This window comes from Pezoporus occidentalis, unplaced genomic scaffold (genome assembly GCF_034315485.1).
Source record: "Pezoporus occidentalis ecotype Australia unplaced genomic scaffold, CSIRO_AGI_Poc_V1 ctg243, whole genome shotgun sequence".
NCBI classification, from domain to species: Eukaryota; Metazoa; Chordata; class Aves; order Psittaciformes; family Psittacidae; genus Pezoporus; species Pezoporus occidentalis.
This window is the reverse complement of record NW_026914319.1, coordinates 1,268,459-1,289,504: the sequence shown is the minus strand read 5'-3', so window position 1 is coordinate 1,289,504 and position 21,046 is coordinate 1,268,459. Positions and strand designations below refer to the sequence as shown.

Sequence of the window (21,046 nt, the reverse complement as noted above, 5' to 3'; positions counted from 1 at the left end):
GTCATGCCCAGGATGTAACGGGGAGTTACCCGGAGGGGCTAGGAACTGCTGGGTTGGAGGAGGTATGGGTCGGTGTTTGGTTGGGCTGGGGCAGGGCAAGTTATCAGTCGGCTGGTGCTGAGGTGTTGTATTCTCTTCCCTTGTTATTTCCTTTATCATTATTATTATTGGTGGTAGCAGTAGTGATTTGTGTTATACCTTAGTTACTAAACTGATCTTATCTCAACCCATGGGAGTTGCATTCTTTTGATTCTCTTCTCCGTACTTCCAGGAGTAGGGGAAGGGCAAGAAGGGGGGGAGTGAGTGAACGAGCTGTCTGGCTGGGTTTCAACCATGACACTGAAATATAGAAGAATTTCTAGATTGAATGAAAACAATCAGTAATTCCATAATATTGCATCTGCATTGTGCCGCAGTGCAGGACCAAATGCACACTCTACTTCTTCAGCATTGTACTGCTCCAGATATGTGAAGCAGATGGCAAAGTGGAGGAAATCATGCAGTATATATGTGCTATAACAGCCTTCTTCTATTTAGGCACAAGTGTGACTTACTGCCCTGCACACTTCCATCCATCAGCATCTCCTTCAGGTGATTCATGAGTAAACCAGCTACTCTATATTGGAGAGCAGACTGGTGGCTGAAGTCCTGTGAAGGGAAACTGCATCTGGGATCAATTTTTTTCTCCTATTTCCTAACCTGCTTAGTGTGGCTTTAATGCACCTCAGTATCTGGGCTATTGCCTTCCACATAGTACTGGCCAGAGCTGCATTTGCTGGCCTGGACTCTAGCAGACTGTTTTCACAGGAATCAACAACCAGCTACCTGTTCAAAGAAGAAATTTCTCCCACTGTGTTTGCTTGTGTATTAACCTTTTGGTTACCATATTCATTATTTTCCAAATGTTTGTTTCTGAACATCATGAACACCATGTAAACACTGAAGAAATTGGGGTATTTTGAAAAGGAAAAGGAGGAACCATGGATACGGAATGCGAAAGAGTAAGCGTAACAGAGAAACGGTCCTGAACCATCACGCAGCTAAGGAGGCGTATTTGGTCTGTATTTGGCACTGACATAGCTGGCTGTTATTTATCTTTCATATTCATCATGACATATCTTTCATGACATCATTCGCTAGAGTGATACAGAGCTATTGGCTGAAGTACATATTCACAGTCATGCTTACCAAAAATACTGGGATTACACACATAGCCAGCTATTTCTGAAATAGTCCAAGTGGCTCTTCAGTGCTTCAACAAGTTTTCTTTCCACAAGGTCTTTGTCTTCCATGACAGCTCTTTTTACCATCTCATGCCATATATTGCTTTCTACAACCTCTCCAAATACTTTAAGACATTGTTTGTGACATGAACCAAAATTCAGACTTCCTAGGTCAATGGTGAAAAGAAAAATCTTCGGTTTAGTTGTAACAGATAATACCAACCACTGTATTTGTGGTTCCCTGCAACCAGCACCACTATATTGTTGGTAGATAGCTCTGTCTTCTCTTATTCATGCTGGGTGCCCAGTATTTCTAAAAACCCTTAGTTCTAAAAGAATATTCTGGGAGACCAAACACGCTACGGGCTATGGTGCATATTCTCTGAGCCCCTAACAGGAGAGGAAGCTGAATGCCATTGTGCCTTGTCTAGCTGCAGTAACCATATGGGGACCAAAACACTCCAGTGCACATCAAGTTCATTATTTGCATTGCTTTTTTCTTTAGGCTTTTCAATCTGCTCCACAGCAACCCCTTTCTTTAGCAACTGCATACTTCTGCCTTGACTACAAAGGCTGTAACTCCTTGACACTTTTTCCAGTATTATTCTCTTTTTCTTGGCAAACTTGTAGAAGGAAATTAGGAAAAGGCTATGAAGAAATCAGAGTTGTGCTGTGACTCACTCAATGGAAGCAAGATGTCTGGTTCCAGTAATCTGTTCTGACAAATTAGTATTTATTTTAATAATGAGATTATTCAAGATGGATAATGAGGTTATTTCAGGAAGACTTGCCACTTGTTTAGAACCCCGGCAATTGAGAAAATCCAATGTAATGTTGCCAAATCCAAACCCAACCTTTAATTTTATGCCTCAGTTTTTATATTTAGAATTAACTGATGCGCATTTTTGCAAGAATGATTACATTCAGATAATAGCTATTAGCATGGAGATTTCTAGCTAAGGCCCAACTCTGAGGTCAGACATCAAATGTGTGTTTTCCATGCAGGATGGCTAAGCATCTAAATCAATTGCATCTGCCATTACCTGTAATTTTGTGTCTGGAACTCAAAATAAGGAGCTTTCCATCCTCATTTCAAAATTTGGTTCACAGCACTCATTTATTAGAACCTTCTTTTTTTGAGCACTCAGCTGCACGTAATGACACTACAACCCAAGGCTAGACAAGCATGACCAGTTGATGATACCAGAATAGTACATCAAAGAAAGCGACCTGTAGATGACTGGTCAATAAATCTGCTTGACAATTTAATTGGTGTAATTGATAAAATCCATATAACTACCAGGGAGGAAATTAAATTACTTTACACAAATCAGATTGAGATTTAGATTAAAATTTTCTGGGTCAATTCGGCTTCTGAAATTACATTATGGAAGACCCCCTGGTTTAGAACACATTTATTAAACTTTCTCATAAAAAGTGTATTAATTCATGTAGAATGGCATAGCCCAGTATCCCTGTATACACTGCGTGTCTGTTTCCCATGTAGTCTCCAGATCTTGACATCTGTATGCACAAAAATGCCACAATAACCACAAATACTATTGCTGGTTTATTCTGTTGTGATCAGGTAGCACCTTAGGAGACACAAGAGGTTGTAGTAATACTCTGATACGAGGCATGTTAAAGCACTGTTCCCCTGTGTTACTGTATTAATGGTGAGTTTTAGGATTTTATCCATGCTGAACTAAAGATGACTGGAACTGCTGAAGGGAGGTCTGTGGGTTGTGTTATGCAGGTAGAGAGACTAAATAATTATATCAGCTTTTCCAGCTGTAAAACCCATGAAGAGAAGTGCATTCTTCTGCTCTTAAAGCCTGATGAAGAGCAAAGGAAGAGCTTGTTCTTGCTGGTATGTAATAGGAGAGCTGAAGGATTTTTTGCTGGTCCTGTTGTTTCTGTGATGATGTGTCTGGACCTTCTCAGGTCTGGAGGGAGAGACACAGCTGCTTCTGACAAGTCTCAGAAATCAATATGAATTTCTGAAATGAGAGAGTTTAATGGAAGAAAATCAGTAATCCTGGCATGCAGCCTTGGAAGTGCTTGAACACACATCTGCAGGAAAGCAGAGACTCGGAGGAAAGCTGACCTCCTAAATGAGAGGGGTAGACAAAGCACAGCCTGCTTACAGGAGATGGTACTGCAGTTCCTGAGAGGGGAAGATGCTTTTCATGGGAACACAACACTATCTACCAATTGTCAAGGAAAGGGAATGGTCAGAGGCCTGCTGCTTGTGTTTACATGACTGCATTCCAGCTGTACAGTAATACTGTAATAAAAGCTGTTTGGGCAATCATTGTTATGCTGGTGCTGTTTATCAGGTTGCTTCCAATATTGCATTACAGAAATTACATATTTCATATAACCCAGTCTGTCTCTTACTTAACCATCCCACTCTCTATATAAATCTTTAAAATGGACAGGTATATAAATCACATGCATTTTTCATTTGCCGTTTATTCTGAGCCAGGCAGTTCTTACTTAAATTGCCATATGAATAAATCTAATAATCCTTATTCACTTACATCATCTCAAACTTTAAATCTAGTTCTGGCTGAGGTCATAAGTGAAATCAGTATTAAGGGCAAAACTAGCAGCTGTAACAACTATAATAGCCCACCAAATTATGTTAACGGGCTGAAATAACATTAAAAATGAGAAAGAATTGAATTACATTATTAAAACATGCTATGCTGAATCAGGCAAACATTTAGCCTAACCAGAGGTCCTGAACGTGCATGTGCTGAGTTCATCATCACACCAGTCCATATTCCCTGGACAAATGAGGAGTGAATACACTTGCCCAAATGTGTCTATTTGTAAACTGCATTTGTATATGGTATTATACAGATTATTTATTTTATGCAATAGGTAAATTTTAAACAACTGTTCTCACAGCTAGAGCCAGAAATACACTTCTTGGTCTGGAACTGGCAGATTTGCTGTCTTTTATCAGGTGTGATTCTGATTCTTTTCATCAGCAATACAGGAGATCTCATGGAAAAGCTATCAGAATTATTCCTCCCTCTTCCTGAAAAAAAGCAAATCCCATTTTGCTGTTAAAGAAAATGATAGAAGGACTGACTCAAGCACTCCATCTGTCTAAGAAACAAGGTAGAATTTATGTGAAAATTCACACACAAAAGGAAGGGAAAGATTTCTTTGGTGGTGCAAGAAACAGTTACATGGCACAGAGGAGGGTCTGAAGACCTTCATCATTACTTCCAAGAGGTGGTGGATTTCAGAGGTTTTGCTCATAACGATTGCCTGAGTGTCACAGCTCTCAGGTCTATATGAAGCTTCCTATGGCAGGGTGTGCCAGAAAGTGTTCCTCCGGAGCTCAGACAGAAGAAAGGTCTACTTCACATTCTCACTGCCATTTTTAATAATACGTGGACTTTCAGCTACTGTTACTTAGTATTTAGATAGCTGCAGCCTACAAACAGGAATTACATCATTCATTACATCTACTTATTTCCAGCACTGATGGAAAGACCGTAAGGAGCATGACAGGATCCTTCCTCTGCTGAGCCCTTCCAGCTTCTGGCATTGCACAGCACAGGGTCTTCGCTTGCCAGAGGCTGCATCTGGGCCATCATGTTTATCAGATGTCCCTGGGTCTATTTCCTATGAATTAATCAAATTCCCATTTGAACCCATTTGCACTTTAGATGTCCACAATGTCCTCAGATGCTGCCTGGGGCAATCTGCTGTCTGATAATGTTACTAATTGTCCCTTATATCATATGATCTGTGTTATGAGAAACAGTAAAATACCCACATTGTTTGCTTTTGTCATGACAGCCATACTCCTACAGACTTTTCTCAGTCCAAACCTTCAAGTGAGTGAATCCACACTTCGGATCCACCCTCCTGCCTGTTTCCACACCTTTCTGGCTGTTTCTGCAGTAACATAATGATGCTGTTTCCCAATTGATTTCCAAGACCCTGTAACATTTTATTTACCATTTTGTTCAGGAACAAAAGGCTGCCATCACACAGGCTCCGCTATACTGGGCTCTGTACAAATGTAATAAATAACGTATATGACAGGCTGTGCCCCATGGTGGTCCCTGTATAGGCTGTAAGGAATAAGAGACTTTGAGAGGAATAACCCAGAAGGTTGCAAACTGCCATCAAGTGGCTGCAGAAATAAGTATCTTGGGATATACTCAAATCTGAACTTTTGATAGTAGATGTGACTGCTTTCTATGTGCCTTTATTGGTCAGGTTACACTTCACTGGTAATGGATGTGGTGACTACCAAGAAGAGAGTGGGAGGACTTTTATGTGACAGGGTTGCAGTTTTGGTATAGCCAAGGTACACAGGACAAGCTGAGGACAGCAGAGGGAAAGAGAATCAGGTGTTTCTCTAACTTAGTGCAAGAGAGTCCCTGATCTTAACATCTAATGGACTGCACACACATCCCTCTCAAAATACATCATCCTGTGAGCATCTTGTTTGAATTTGTTAGGTACTCAGTGTTTCCTGAGCAATGGCTAAGCAGCGCACTGGGCTATAGCACTGTTTACAGGCATTTGCCACGCTGCTGGTTTGGGAATATTTGTGCGAGGGCTACATTTTTCAGTAGTCTGTTTGGCATTCATGAGCCAGACAAGCAGGAGGAGTGCTGGTGGGGTAGTTAGGAGGGCCCCAGGCTTAGCACCGCCCTGGACAGGGAGGGAAGAATCAAAGTCCCAGTTCCCCAGCCTGTCTTGGCACCAGCCACATCAGCCTTGCTGGAGCTGAGGCCAGGCCTGAGCATCCACAGTCAGCCTTTTCTTCTGTTGATTTCCCCAGTTCTGTGCAGCTCCTCAGGACAAAGCCAGCTCAGTTTGCCTTTATGCATCCTTTTGTCATAGTAATGGCTTTTCTAGAAACAGGCTAATTGGTTCTTGACCTAACGAAGAACTGCTGCTAATTGTTGCTCTTTTTTTTCCTCCCTGTAATTCAGAAAATTGAGCAAGCGAACATTCATACACACACATAAACAAGGCCAGGATAATGCACTGGCATTTTGCCAGATGCAATTACTTTTTATTCTTTGCAAAACTAAATAGTACAATAAAATTTCATAGTCAATGCGCAGTAATGACCAGGGCGCCATGGGGGCTGAGTGCTCCCTGGGGTATGGGATCCTGAGAGCTCTGCAGGGGCAGCAGGGGAGGACCCTGCAGGCAGAACCTGCCCCACTACCCAAGGCAGGGAGCAGGACAGCCTGGGACAGCCCCAGCCCTGAGCATAGGCACTTCCCTGGGGACAGCAGGGAGACCCCAGGACAGGGATCAGCACTGGCACAGCACTGCGGGGAGCTCCTGCAATGCAGCAGAGCCCAGAGTTCAAACCATAGATGACACTTCAGTGCTGCCCACTGCAGGGTGTGATACCTCGTGCTATATCTTGTAAAATAGTTAATTTTGAGTAATATGGCCCTTTCTGCTGCTACCCAATACCATATCTTTACTGGGAGACAGGTCATCTGACATCTTTAAGCAACCGTGACTGAAGTTACAATTATCAGAGCATGGAGTGGTGAGATCTGGTATCTAGCACAGCATCTTCCAGCAGGTAGAAAATAGTAACTTTTCGGTTAGGAAAAGTAAGATATTTGGTAAGCTTCTACCTTAATTCAGCATTAAATACTTGCCATGATTTTGTTTATTTCAGCCATAACTATATTTTCTTACATTTTAAATACATTTTTATTGTTTAGATTAGAGATGAAGGACCCGCAAACACTTCCTGCTAAATCCCTCGGGAGAGTGCCAGGTCCCTCTAAATTTTAAATGTACCTGATGAGCAGAACCACATCTGTGTGTGTGCCAACAAGATACAGCAAACATCTGCTGCTCTCTATCAGGTGGGACATCGCTGGCTTCATAAGCAATTCATGGCAACCTCAAAGAAAATCATATTAGGCCTTTGTGCTTTCATTATCTCTCATATGAATTTAATATTTTCTGTGACTTTGCATATGCAAACAGCTGTCAAAAATAAATTAGACATGTTTGAGCTGCTGCCTTTTACTGCAAGAGATCTCCGAGCAATTAATTAACAGAGGTCTTCATGATCCCCCTATGTCACCTGCCTATTCTTTCACTATATTCAATACTTACACATCCAAAATGCTACTCTGGGGATGTCAGATCCTTTTTGCAGCTTTAAAACAAAATGCACTACATTGAACCTATTCTGAGCTGGTCCTGACCTTTAAGAATGTGCGCTGGTTTTGGCTGGGATAGAGTTAATTTTTCCCATAGAAGCTAGCGTGGGGCTGGGGGTTGACCTCTCCTTTTCTTCCAGCTGCCAGAGGGAAAAAAATAACTTGGAGACTGCTGGGAGTTGCAGTCCTAGATTACGCCAGCTTTTACAGAGGAATCTGGCAAAGAACCCTGCTGGATGTAGTTTATACAGAGCTTTCTCTACATATGGAGCATTTGAGGAAGTCTGAAGTGCTAACTCCTGTCACAGAATGCTAAGAAGTCTCCTCTCTTCTTCTTCCATGGGCAGGAAAACCTAGGTGCAAGCATCCCTTTTGCACCATGCCCCAGGAGTGATGTCCTCTCACTTCTATTTCTTACTCACTTTACCCATAATCTTAGGATCAGGATCCACTCTAAATTAGGGATCTTGCCTTTCCCCCTATGCTCCAAGCTGCCAATGAGGATTTCAGGTGTAAAGCTTCTTGATAGAGCTGTGTCATGCACTGGCATCCACTCAGCACCCTGAGCCTGAAACCATCTCCATAGTTGATGTTTCATCAGGGAACTGTAAGGACTGCCTTTTTTTTTTCCTCCATTTTAGTAACAGCAGGGGGCTTTCATTTCATGATCTGCTTGGTTAAAACGTCCGGTCTGAGCAGCCATGAATTTCAGACCTTTTCCCACATAAGATGTTTCATCTCCTATCCCTTGGAGAGCACCTTCATGAGCACCACGCTGGCAGAAAGAAAGTACAGGATTATGGGAGACCCAGATGTTGTCACCTCGTGGTAGGGGCGCTCAGCAGGGAGGAAGGATTAATCCACGACCATTGTGGGAGCTGTGCCTGTTGTGCTGCCTGGAGGCACAGCTTCGTTCAGAGAAGCTGGGTGAACAAACCACCCATCCCAGTCAGCAGCCTCCTACACTTCTGGCTATAAAAGATGGGGAATTGAACCTCTTTGGCCAGGAAGGGAAATCTTTGGTTATTTAGGCTGTATTCTAAAGAGGGTTGAAAGCTCCTGCTCTGGCTCAGCCTTGTCCCTATGAGTCTATGTACATGGATGAGCTGGGTCAGATTTGGAAGTTTTTGGCTGCCTGTAAGCCTGCAAACTGGGGCAGGGCAGGAGCTCCAGCCCACACTGTCCAGGCATCTCTGGCACTGCCAGAGGAGGACACAGGCAAGTCAGGAATTCCCAGAGCTCAGATGCATGATTTTTGGGGGCCAAGTTTTGGCCTCTGCTGCCTAGCCCTTGACTAAGCCATCTCTGGGATTTGGATGTTGAGGCTTAGATAAGGACCCCAAATTGAAGACATCTAAAGTCAGAAGGGATTTGGAAAATCTCAGCCCTGTTAAGGCTGTGCCCTCAGTACGAGCACAGCCCAAGAGCATGCCAGGTGGGGGTTTGGAGTGGTTAGGATCAGTCTATCCCTGCTCAGGCAAGTTACATGCAGCATCCCTGGCCCACCTGTATTTTGTGTCTTTGGAATTTGTAAAGGGTGAATGGGTCAAATTCATCATTGAGATGACACATACAAATGATTTAATGCATTGTATTTCTACTCAAACCGATATACATCTGTTCTTGAAGGTGTGAGGGATCTGGGGCATTATTCAAGTTTCTTCTAGCACAGTAATTCACACTCAGCACAAAGAGGGAAATGATGCACTGCACTGTATAACATCTATGTCTCAGCGTCAGTGATTAACTTTCTGTAAGCTCTGACATGCTTCTGCATTAATAGGAACAAATGAAATCACAGAACAGTTAAGCACAATTACTTAAGGCACTGTGTGGTACAATTTCAAAATGAAATGTCTGTAACTCCATTTTTATTTACAGATAGATTCATAAACTCCTGTCGAGGTAATGTCTTAATGGTCTGCCAGTAAAAAAAAAAAACAGCTTTGGTGGACAGGTTTACAGGGCAAGATCTATGAATGTAATTTCTGAGCTTTTTTCTTGCATTAAAGAGGGTGCACTGGATTTGAGTTTCTTTCAAATAAAACACTGGAAAATCCCCTCTGGAAGAAGTTGCTAATATGTTTGAATTGGCACACTGGATCATGCTCTGTACCTTTGAAACACTATCTAGCTGTACCTGCCAATCTTCCCTGTCAGGAGATAAGGAACACTGTTCTGTGCTATGCGAGCTGCCAACAAAAAAGGGAAAATTAACAGTTGATGTGTCTTGGTTCTGTCAGGCTAAAAAATGCCTCCCTTCTGCATCCTGCCTGCTCCTGCACTCAAATGCTTAACATACTTTTGGGAGCTGTATAAATAAATAATGCTCTTATTTGATGGTAGCGTTCCAGAAAGAGTCATTTGTAAAGAGAAGTGGCTTCGTGAAGATAAGTCATAATCTCCTGTTCCATGATTGCTGTCATGGGTATAATCTATAGTACAAACTACTTGAGACAGGGATTAGCTTCGGAATTTAGGTTACTACAGCATCTAGACCAAAACATTAGGTCTTATTTCTAATTTTACAATAATCACTATTCCTGAGCTGTCTGACTGTTGCAGTTCTTGATCGGCACTGGCAGATAAGAGTATAATACAAATCTATACAATCCATTACAAAATTACTGGCTACAAAATTAGCCAGTACTGTTTACTGGTGAGTTATTGCTGTTGGAAGAAATGGCACTGTTCTAAGTATCAGCAGAAGCTAAATATAGGAATTTACATTATTTTTACTGAAAAGGAGATGAAGCAGGAGAGCTGGAAAAGGTGAATTTTGGAAGGGCAGGGATTAATGTAATCAGAGCACACCAAAAATTAAACAAAGCACCACACCCAGCATGAAAGTTAGTGCCAGTGTTTTGTAAACACAAGTGGGCTGCAATCATCACATATTCTTCAAATGGAAGAGCAGATGGACTTCTTTCACTGTGTGTAGGTCTTTTCTTACCTGAAACCATGCAGTGTTCAGCATCAGAAGACTTTTTCAGCATAAATTAAATCACCAGAGCCCATATTCATTTTACAGCAGTCTGAACTTGATACACACAAGGGTTTGCATCACAGGCACCATAGACCAATTCCTTTTCTCTCTTGCCCCTCTGTTGATCAACTACTTCACCCCATCCTTGGTTCACTTTCTTTTATATGTTGGATTCAAGTAAATCCCTGTCTTTTCAAAGCTGCCTTGTTCTTTGGCTCCCTACATTTCTGCACACAAGGAAAAGTTTTTCTGCTAGTCCCAGGTGTCCTAACTGTCTCCAGTCCACTCCACTGTCCTCTGGCATAATTTTGGACAGGTCTGTTCAGGAAATTTCTTGGGTCCTTAGCACTGTAGTAGGTTTGTCTCTTGTCTTTTTGATCTTTTTTTGACAAAAAGGCTTTTATGTATGTGTAAATACATATTTATATATAAAGCTGCTTGTTCATCACTTGCTGAAATGATGTATGCATGAAGAAAAGATTATCTTTTGCCAGCACATGCTTTTTATTGGTGCAAATTACATTTGCAAACCTCTTTTCATAGGCATGAGGCATAGCCCTCATTAAATTCTCTCCCAATGCTCTTTGTTTTGTCTCCTCTCCTTGAGTCCTATGTACTCTTAAGCAACACTTTGCACTTGGATCAGCCACCCTTTAATCAAGATAATTCCTTCTTTGCTTTCAAAACTCTCTTCTTTCCACTTAGACTTCACCCAGTGTGCCCTCCAGCTCTATCTGCAACCACCTCTTCACTTGATCTTTTTGTTCTCATCCTCTATATTTGGATTAAATTATCTTCTTCTTGGGGCAGGGATCTTGCTTTCTACGCCTTATGAAGGGATGTTTTCATGTCTGGGAGTGCAGAACTAGGAGAACGCAAGCCAAGAAGAAAATGTTTCCAAAATCTATTCTGAAATTTCATCTGTAATTTTGCTGTTGGATAGGCAAAATGAAACCACCATTTAAAATTTACCAGTGTAATCTCCAGAAGCAAAAACCCCCTTGAGCTCAGCAATTAGAAAATGGAAGATAGCTTTCCATAAAAGCATTATGATTTGCAAAGATTTAGATACAGGAATGAATAGCTAATTCACACATAGTATCATTTAAGAGCCAAATCTACTGAACACACCCCTGGCTTGAAAGGAATCTAAGAATAGGAGGCATGTCAATTACTGTAATCCTTAAATTATGCATACCTTTCAAAATCTTTTATCAGTGTCTTAGTTTTTTTCTTCCTAGGTGGCTTCTGCACATCTTCCACAAAGCAAAATAAAACATTGGTTTCTTCCAATAAATGTTGTGCCTGAGGGGCTGCTATTTGTTACTAGAAATTAATTAATTTAAGGGATCAGCCATTGTTATGCAGACCTAAAAGGGGGTTTTGTCCATCAGATCTTGCATCTTGCTTCATAAGGGATCAGCATGGAGGGGAAAATGCTCCGCTTCTTTTCCCCAGAAGGGAATCAATTATTCAAAAAACATTAATGTAGAAGGCATCAGAGAAAAACTTTCTCCTTCAGTAACCTAAAGAAAACCTCTCACATCTGATTGCATCAGAAAGATGCAGATACAAGATGATCCTGGTTTTCTGTTGAGAACCCTAAAATAAGTGCATCTGCTAGCTGCAAAGGTAATCACTATACAAACATAGGCATATGCAATGAGAGAAAAAGAGAATATATCACCATCTTTTATTGGCTTGTACAGTAAAAGGCGGGGGTAGCTCACTTGCATGATAAAGGAAGCAGAGACTTAAGGCATAGATTTTGAGGAGAATGCTTATTTTTATAGTTAAACAGGTATGTAGATTATTCTTAATGCAAGGCCTGATGTACAAAGCTGCTTTTGAGGGAAAATGGAGCTGCTGTCCCTTGTTTATGAGGAGTACTATTTCTTTAACCTTCCTAGTATCGTGGCAAGGCCGCCGCTCAAGGGATTCAGCTCACGGAGTGCAGAAGTTCTCATGGCTGAAATCTTTGTCCTGGAAAAAGAGTACCATAATGTTAAATTTTAAAACCTGACTGCACAGGTCACAGGTTGAAAGTCTCTTTCCAAAGCTTCTCAAAGCGTTATGTCACTCCTGGAGGAGGCTCACTGTTGATATTTCCTTTGCTAATGCCGTAAATCCTTCGGCTCAGAATGGGAATGCTTCTTTTGTACTCACTTTGTTCACATAAATATGTATGTAGGTGCAAGGAAATCGAAAATAAAAAAACAAAACCCAAACCAATCTATGGTGGTTTACCTTATTCTTCCATATTTAGCTGCTATGGTACTGCAATGATTTTGCTGTAAAGCTACATTTTTTGCTTTATATTTTCCTTCTTTTGTCTTATCATTCTTTCTCTCTAGTTCTCAAAATTTTCCTTTGTTTTCAGCACAAATCTACCATTTCTGTAAAGCCATGTATTTGCCTGGTAAGGAAGGAATAGCAATGACAGCTCAGCAATAGCAGTAGTTCATTTATATTTCTTTCAGATGCAGAAATGTCAGTCTATATATCACTGAACTCTAGTATTATGACAGTTTGAGGTTCAACAGTTTATAGTTGCCACAGAGAATGGTTTGTGTTGGAAGGAACTTCAAGATCATCCAGTTCCAACCCCCCTGCCATGGACAGGGACACCTTCCACTGGACCAGGTTCCTCAAAGCTCCATTCAACTTGACCTTGAACACTTCCTTCCATTTCTGTACCCAGCATTTTCCACTTTTCTGAGACCTGTTGAGATACTGTAACCCCCATGAATGTCACATCTTTCACCAGTTCACATAAATTCCCATCCAACAGCAATGGTAGATATTGGATTTGGATCCAATGATTTTTATCACTTGGCACAGGCTCACGCTCAACCTTTCCTGATCACACAGACTCAGGAGACTCTCAGGTAGGCTGCATACCTGAAAGCTTTGTTCTTCTCGGCTAACGTGGAGTAAATCCCTTAATTGCAGGTTTGGACTCTGCAGAATGCCAGAGATGCCAGCACAATCATATGCACATGGCTGGGAAATGGGCATGCTGCTCTCCCTAGCAGAAACTAAATATGTCTAGAAAACACGATTAAGGCTTTGGACATCTAACATCTTGGTCTATCATAAACAGCACATTGGAAAGCTCTCCTGTGCCCTTGCATTTTCTTAGCATCAGTGTGGCTTTGAGAAATATTACCCCTTGGGTTTTATGGCTGCTATGGATCCTGCTAGGATCCTGCAAACTCTTGTTACTTCTGCTAGAAATAGCTGGAAAACTCTACAGGACATGAGAGACCAGAGTGAAACATGATTATGTTTCCTTTTCAAGGAGAGTTGTTACTTCAAGTAGCAGATGATTGAAATCAAGAAATGAAGTTGGAAGGAAACATCATAAAATAATGTTTAAAATACGTAACATAAAAACATAAAATAGTTTAAAAAGAGAGGAAGGAGGCAGATTTTAGATGAATTTCAAAGTGTTGTTTATGGTTCAGAGCAGAACAGATTGCTTTTAGCACCAATGTCATTCCAGGGAGGCTTAGAGAGGTCGTACGTGATGTGTAAGCAGAGGAAGGGAGGGAGCCCTGTGCTGCCGCAGGCTCCCTGCTGGACAAACCACCCTTGTTTCTAATACAGGAGAACATAGCAAACGAATTGCAGGCAAGATCCATAGTATCGTTAAACTCTAAAGAGGCAAGAGCAAAACAGAAGTGACAAGCTGGGATCCCACAAAACCTCTGACTGTCTGTATCAGCACTACAAATGCAACATTGAAGTCTCCTGCATTGAGTCCTAAGAAGTTTTGGTCTTCCACCTGGTGAGTTTCTTTAGATTGCTTTGCAAGGGAAACCAAAATGTACAAAGCAAAACCCTGAAAAATCTGTCTGTTCACAAAATAAGTATCTTAAATGCTGACGGCTTTATTGCTGTACAGCAGGTGGGGAAGCCCTAGGAGAGATGACTTGCAAGAATCAGAGTGTTTGTTCCATTTTCTGTTCATTTATTACAACCCTCATTGAAAAACTAAATGATTCTCAAAAATATGTTTTTCTGCTTTCTGTATTAGTATTCCATCTAACTTGTGACTTCTGCTACCTCACTTCCAGGTATCTGCCTTGAATACATTAAAAGGCATCCGTGTACTCTTCTCCCCCCCCTCCGTAATCCTGAAAATCAGGACCACTTTAAATAATGTTTTGTGAATTATTTATAAATAAATAGCATTATTTAGTTGCTGGTGTCACTAGAGTTCTTGTAGGTTTTAATCAAGCATTAAAATACAGCTACGTGCTTCAGAGCACATAAATCCATCGGCTTCTTATCTTGGGGTCTAACTCTGGAGACAAAAATAATCCTGAAACACTTGAGTGAAGTATAGGTATGCAAAGCTTTGTTTCCTGTATGGCAGAGGAACCAAAACCATTGAAGCCTCTTACTTCTAGCTTCAATGACTGTGTTGTCTACCTAGCTTCACTCCAGGCTGGTTTGTCTAGTTTTCTGTGGGATGTGAGAACTGCCTAAAGAGCACTGGTTTCTTGGGAAAGCCATGAGCTATTTCTCTATGATAAGAAACAGGTAATACCCAGAACCCAAGTCCACCTGTTTTTGTGATTCTAACTTAATGTGCCCTACAGTGACCAAGTCTTACCAGGTAAAAATAGCTTGTGGGGGGTCCTAAAGACAAACACTGGTCCTGTTGTGTTATTGTTTTGTAAGCATAGGATAACTACCCTGGCTTTATCAGAGTTTGCCCTCACAAAATCAGCTGGTTACAGGTTAGCAGAGAAGTGCTAACTGTCCAGGTAAGCCACTGCTTGAATAGAAAAGCTGCACTATAAAATGCTGCCAGTGGAAACACCCTGCCTAGATCTGCTGCAACATCTCCTGTGTGGGGCAAAAGGACGTCAAACACTACTCTATTTCATTCCTGAAATCCAGTCACCCCTGAGCTTTGACTGCTCCAGCATACAAGCTGCAATATGATGTTCAATCACTGCAATGCAAATGTGTGTCACCTCAATGCAGTCACTGTCCTCTAGGCTAACACCCCAACCTTGAGAGAAGCATAGCAGACTTACTTGAAATCATGGGGTTTCCAGGCAAGTCTGGAGATTTGGGCACAACCTGTGCTGCACCAGAGGTTTTCAGGGATGCACCCACCTGCTCTGCAACTGGAGCACAGGAACAGGAAATGAGACGGTTACGTGCTCTCTAGAGGGCACACACCTGCAGATAGCTTGCACATCTCGAAACACTGAAAACAGAGTGTGACATCTGCAGTCCATTTTTATAGTCATTTGACACTTTCTTTCTCATCAGACATCCCTGTGGCTGTGGGGGGGAGCCCCATAGCACCATGGGGTGAGAGACATAACTCTTGGCCAACCCTCCCCTTAGGCATGGCCATCACTGATGTGGGGCCACCAAGGCCAAGAGGGTCCCTTGGAGGGAGATGCTGTGAGTGATGGTGTGAGGGCAGCAGCTGTAGTCACGATTTCTCTCAGTTTGGCAGAGCTGAGTACTGCAGGTGCCTGGTCAACTTACACAGTGCCTTGTATTCAGTCTCTGGCATGTCTTGCTTCTTGATGTAAGGATGCTGTGCATGATGTGCCAGATCTCTGCTGTGGAAATGACAATGTTGGTTGAATCTTGTGGACCCTTCAAAAGCCATCACCTCAGCCTCTTCCTGGTCCCTCTCTGGATGAAGATGTGAGCAGGAGATTAGGTAAGGAAAAGAGCAAAGTGTGACCAGACTAGGGCATCGGCTTTGTAACTCAAATTTGACAGCAATAACTAACCTGGCTAGCAGATAGGAGCATCCATCAGGAAGACACAGTATCTAGATCTACTTTTAAGTCTAAAATCCACCTTGGCAACAGACAGGTACAGTTTGATGTTCAACTCTACCCACGCCTAGTTTCACTTTTAAGCTGTGAGCTGTTTAGGATGGGCTTAAGGGGGACCTTCCTCAGCCAGAGGGGACACTAATGTCAAAAGGCTAGTCTTTGTTTAATTGATGGATTTAATTGTCTACCAAGTTGAATGAGGGCAGAAATATAGCTTAAATGTACTGTTTCACCTGCCCTCTCCACTGAAAAATCTCGGGAACCTCCACCCTTGGTACTTAATTTAGGCACCTGAGGGAGGCAGCTCCATAGATTAAGTTTGCTGTGCTCATCAGGCACATTCACAGCACTGTAACCTAGTGATGATACTCTAACACTAATAAATGAACAATAATCTGGCATTGCTTTAAAGTGTGCAGCAGTGATAAACATTTGTTTTGTTATAGACAGCATTTAAGACAGCAGCTCTATTCATGTTGGAGTATAATTAAGTGATCTGTGAAGATGTAGTCACAAACACAGGATGATTCCCACATTGCTTTAGGCTGGCAGGCTTTTAAAAGTCTCTTGGGCCAAATTCTTTACTTCTTTGCACCTTGTATCATCAATTCTGCTAGAGGTAAAATCAATCCAATCAGAGCAGTCACTTTGTGATGGAGATTACTTAGTATGGTGAGAAGTGATGGGGAGGCTTCACTGCATTGCCTTTAGTCCTTCCACAACTTAATTCTTTATCAGTTTACATCTTTCCTTACTGTCTGTTCAAGAATTACCGGCTAATGGGCTTATTAACCACTGAGCCACCCTCTATCTATCTTAATTGTAAGTGAGCATTTGTGGCAGACTGACAAAAAGGAAAAGTTTTTAGACACCCCTGAAAACAACAGCATGTCTCTGAATTTGATTGTTACTCTTCTTCCTATTATAAGTGCATTCTGCATTCTCACCCTGTCATTATTTTCCCAGTGCAGATATTTGGAAAGTAATACAGACCATTATTGAAAACAGTGGTTTGAAAAGCTGTAATAAATAGCATACCCTTTTGTCTGTGTATTACTTGTTTAAAGCCAATATGAAAGTGAACTTGGTACAAACGTGTTTTTTTAGGGATTCAAAGATTTCTGCACCAGTGAACTGGGAGTGTCAATCCAGGTTTTATTGTGGTTGGTAGGAGCCAGCATGCTCTTTCATAGACATAAAGATGGAATGGAGCCTAATCACTGAGATTTTTACTGCCTACTTCAGTGCTATGAGAAGGTATGTTTACCATGACATAGCAAATCACTTCAGCACAAGCTTAACTGAAAGCATGTGAGTATTCCCAATTAAACTAATAGGTCGTTAGCATGTTATGGAGCACCTACAAGGAATGGAAAACATTGTTCCCAAAACTGAGCATTTTCTTTGCAGAATCTAAGCTGTAATCAATGTTTAATTATAGAGGCTTGTATTTCAGACAGTTTATAGATAAAATACCACTATATGGATGACTGTTTCACAACAGACGTTTAACTGAGTGCGCAGAGGGAACACATCATACTGCATAAGGCAACCCACGTTTGTAATTAAAAACGTGTTTTGTGGAGCTTGTACTTAACTGAAACATAAGAGAAAATTGCTTCAGGAAACTAAAATATGTGAGGATGCATAGCAAGCGTTTGTGGTGGCCTCAGTCATATGAAACGTAATAAAGATATATAATGCATCCATATGGTTTAAATAAATGTAGGCATGTGTTCTGAGTTAATGAAACATGCTTAGCAGAGAGCCATTCCTTCTTTTGCCGTGAACCTGGGAGGTAGTGTCACCTCACTCTCCAGCCAAGCAAGCAAGGCCCCTCTTCTGAGGACATGTCTGTGTTTCCAGATGTGGAGCTGTGCAGTCAAGACTACTGTGGTTTATTTCCTATTCTGGTCACCGACTTGCTCTGACAGAGCATGCATGGACAAACTCTTCCTGAGCACCAAGTCATGTGGAAGCCCAAATCTAGGTCTGCATGTGGCACAATGGTCTGCACCCAAAATCAGCAGAGTCCCTGGGGAAACTACTACAGGAAGGCTGCTCCCTGGATGTACAGAGAGTACATAGGTGGTGTCAGACCTGAGGCTCCGCAAGGCTGAGCCCAAGCCTGAGCACTGCCATGAATGTAGTAGGTACCCAACCTTTCCAACAGGAAGTTAGCACCTGAACAGGCTAAATGTACATGGAAATTTCAGCTTGAGTTCTGGTCCGTTTATATGAAACCATTTTTCATATGTAAGGGAAATAGGTCAGATGGCTTTTGAGCTGCTGGCCACGCAAACTCCCTGTCCCAGCTGTGTGAAAGGGGCCCCAGACACTGGGGAGGATTCCTTTGGCATAGGGCACCATTCCCCATAGAACTTTCATGCTTTAGCAAAGCAAGGTCAGGAGAAGGGGAGAGGGAGGGATTGGGCATGACTCAAGACAACTGTTCCTGCTACAGTCGTACAGTGCAAGATTACCACGGCAAAAAGGATTTGTGAAAAAATCCCCAGATTTGTAGCTGCAGCTGGTCCTGGAAACAAGTCATGAGCTGCATCCACACTGTTGGGCAGCTGAGGGATGGAGCCAGGCAGACTGCTGGGGTTTTAAACCTCCACAGTGGCACCCCGCTGGGTGACTGCTGCAATCACAGTTGGAGCCATGGTAGAGACTTTGGTAAGCTCTGCATTATCCTTGTCTTTTTAAGAACAAAAGCAACTAAACACAAAGCACCAGTTCCTTAAGTTCTAATAAACACACAATAGTCTCCCATATACCAGATGAGTACTACAGCTAATAAAAATTTAAATGTTTATAAACATATAAAAACCCCAGCAAGTTACTGACCTCAGCTTTTGAAGATCCTTTAAATGTGCCAAAAGTATCCACTACATAGCTCATGAACAATTGAAACTGCTTCTGACTCAACCCTGCCTCGAGGTGGAAAACTGCTTGAAGCAAGGCAGGAAGGAGGCTTTTGAAATTCATTGCCAATTCCCTACCAAGAAGACCTTCAGGTGAATCAGATAAGGGCCTGGCTGTAACCCCCAAAACCAGACCCTGCATGTGCATTCAATTATTCTGTGTGAGTGTAGTGATTAAGAGCTGAATCAAACTCCTCTCCCAAGCAACTTATTTTACCATTTCAGGGTCTAAGGGGGTGGTCAGAGAAAAGTCTGTGGGGTGTGGAGAAGGAGTAAAGCAGTGTAACATTTTCTGATCATGTATTATTTGTTTCTGCTCCATAAACTACTGCTTGATAGTATCTTCAACCTGTTCTCCTGATGGATGAGATAGGATCACCCAAGCAGGGAGCAGAGGCAGTATTATAGGATCTTTGTAATTATGGGCAAAATCAGTTTAGTAGGAATTGTGTGTGCAACACACACACATGCACATACACACACAGCAAAGAGGACTGAGCATTAAGAAACAAAGACTCAAGTTACTACCCTCATGAGCAAAAAATGTTAACTATGTTTGGGTAATTAATATATCTGGTGAAACTGCAAACTAAGTGCAGCTGTTGTGCAAGCACAATAAGCAGAAAATTTGTTTTTAATTGCTCACTTAGCTATATTGGTACTGAAAAACAAATGCTGTTCACTGTGCTGATGTGAAATGGAAACTTCTACAGTAAATTCAATTTCATCAACAAGATTTTTCTGAGGAACCTTCACCTATGAAATTCCAGCTTAGCATTTTTTGTCTTTTCTTTTGAAGAAAATGGGGGGTTTGAATACATAATCGTAAAACAGGATTGGATTTAGGACATTACAGTAGGCCCTGATACATTTAGTTGCCTTAGGGAAGTCAGAATTACTTAAAATATGAACTCCTGCACCAAGCAGAGTGTTTAGCAGCCACAGCCAGAGGAATGCGCTTTATTAACATTAAGTGGTATTTATTTCTAAAACAGTTTATGCTTTAAAGGACAGTTTCTGATAGACATTGCTCTTGGTGCATGAAGATTAGAGAAAACACATAGTTTTTCTTTTTTTTTTTGCATAGCAGTATGATACATGAGCAAGTAAATAAAGACATTTCTACAGGAATAGAAAATGTATCTCAGCTCAGAACCACACAAAATCTTGTAAGTGAATTTTTTTCCTAATAAAAACTACATGACGAATGTATGGAATTCAGAGAATGTATTTAACTTGGAAGCTCTTGAGGTCTTGTTCTTGTGTTTCTCTGGAAAGCCTATAGCATACTTCTCTTTTGGTGCTACAGGATAGGACAGGTACTGGGAATCATTTATGAAACCAGAGGTGAGAGGACCTTGAGGCGCTGAAGACTGCAATTTATTACCACCTGTGGAGTTCCACAGAGATGAAGTGGATCCTACCCTACAGCTCTACATGGACGAACCAAACGCAAAGCACCAGGGAAAGTGTTCAGAGAAAGCAATTTCGGGGACGGGGAATTTTATATCCATCACACTCCAGAGGATAAAAAAAAAAAAAAAGAGACATAAAACTCCTGCAAGTTTATTACTAGAGGTTTTATCGGCTGCCCTCTAGTGAGACCATTAAGTGACACACTCCTTAACCCTGGCATAGCAGCTCCCTGCGCAGGAGTCAGGATGCTGTGTTTAACCTCTTCAGTTTGGTCTATAGTATTTAAATCCTTGCTCCTGAGCGGCAGTGATTCAGCACTGGAAACATGTGGGGGTAGGAAAGAAAAGCTGTGAGGGAGAATTATCCTGGGAATTTATCATCATCGTCATGATGGCAACTAAAGGGTGAATGTCTCATTAAAAAAAGGGGCAACAGCATGTTGTTGGTTTTCACAGTCATTTTGCATCCTAAAAAGTAAGGATGGGGGATTGTT

At 41.7% G+C, this 21,046-nt stretch overlaps 2 long non-coding RNA genes across 3 annotated transcripts in view; both read left to right on the top strand.

The window, feature by feature from the left end:
• LOC134165611 (uncharacterized) overlaps positions 1–21,046 on the top strand; it is a 78,840-nt gene that overhangs the window by 12,295 nt on the left and 45,499 nt on the right. The window lies entirely within an intron of this gene.
• LOC134165604 (uncharacterized) lies at positions 13,939–20,987 on the top strand. 2 transcript variants are annotated; one of them, XR_009965584.1, is made up of 2 exons: positions 13,939–14,181; positions 20,447–20,987. It is a non-coding gene; the product is annotated as an uncharacterized LOC134165604 (long non-coding RNA). The 2 variants fall into 2 exon arrangements; XR_009965585.1 differs by lacking the exon at positions 13,939–14,181 and adding an exon at positions 18,288–19,230.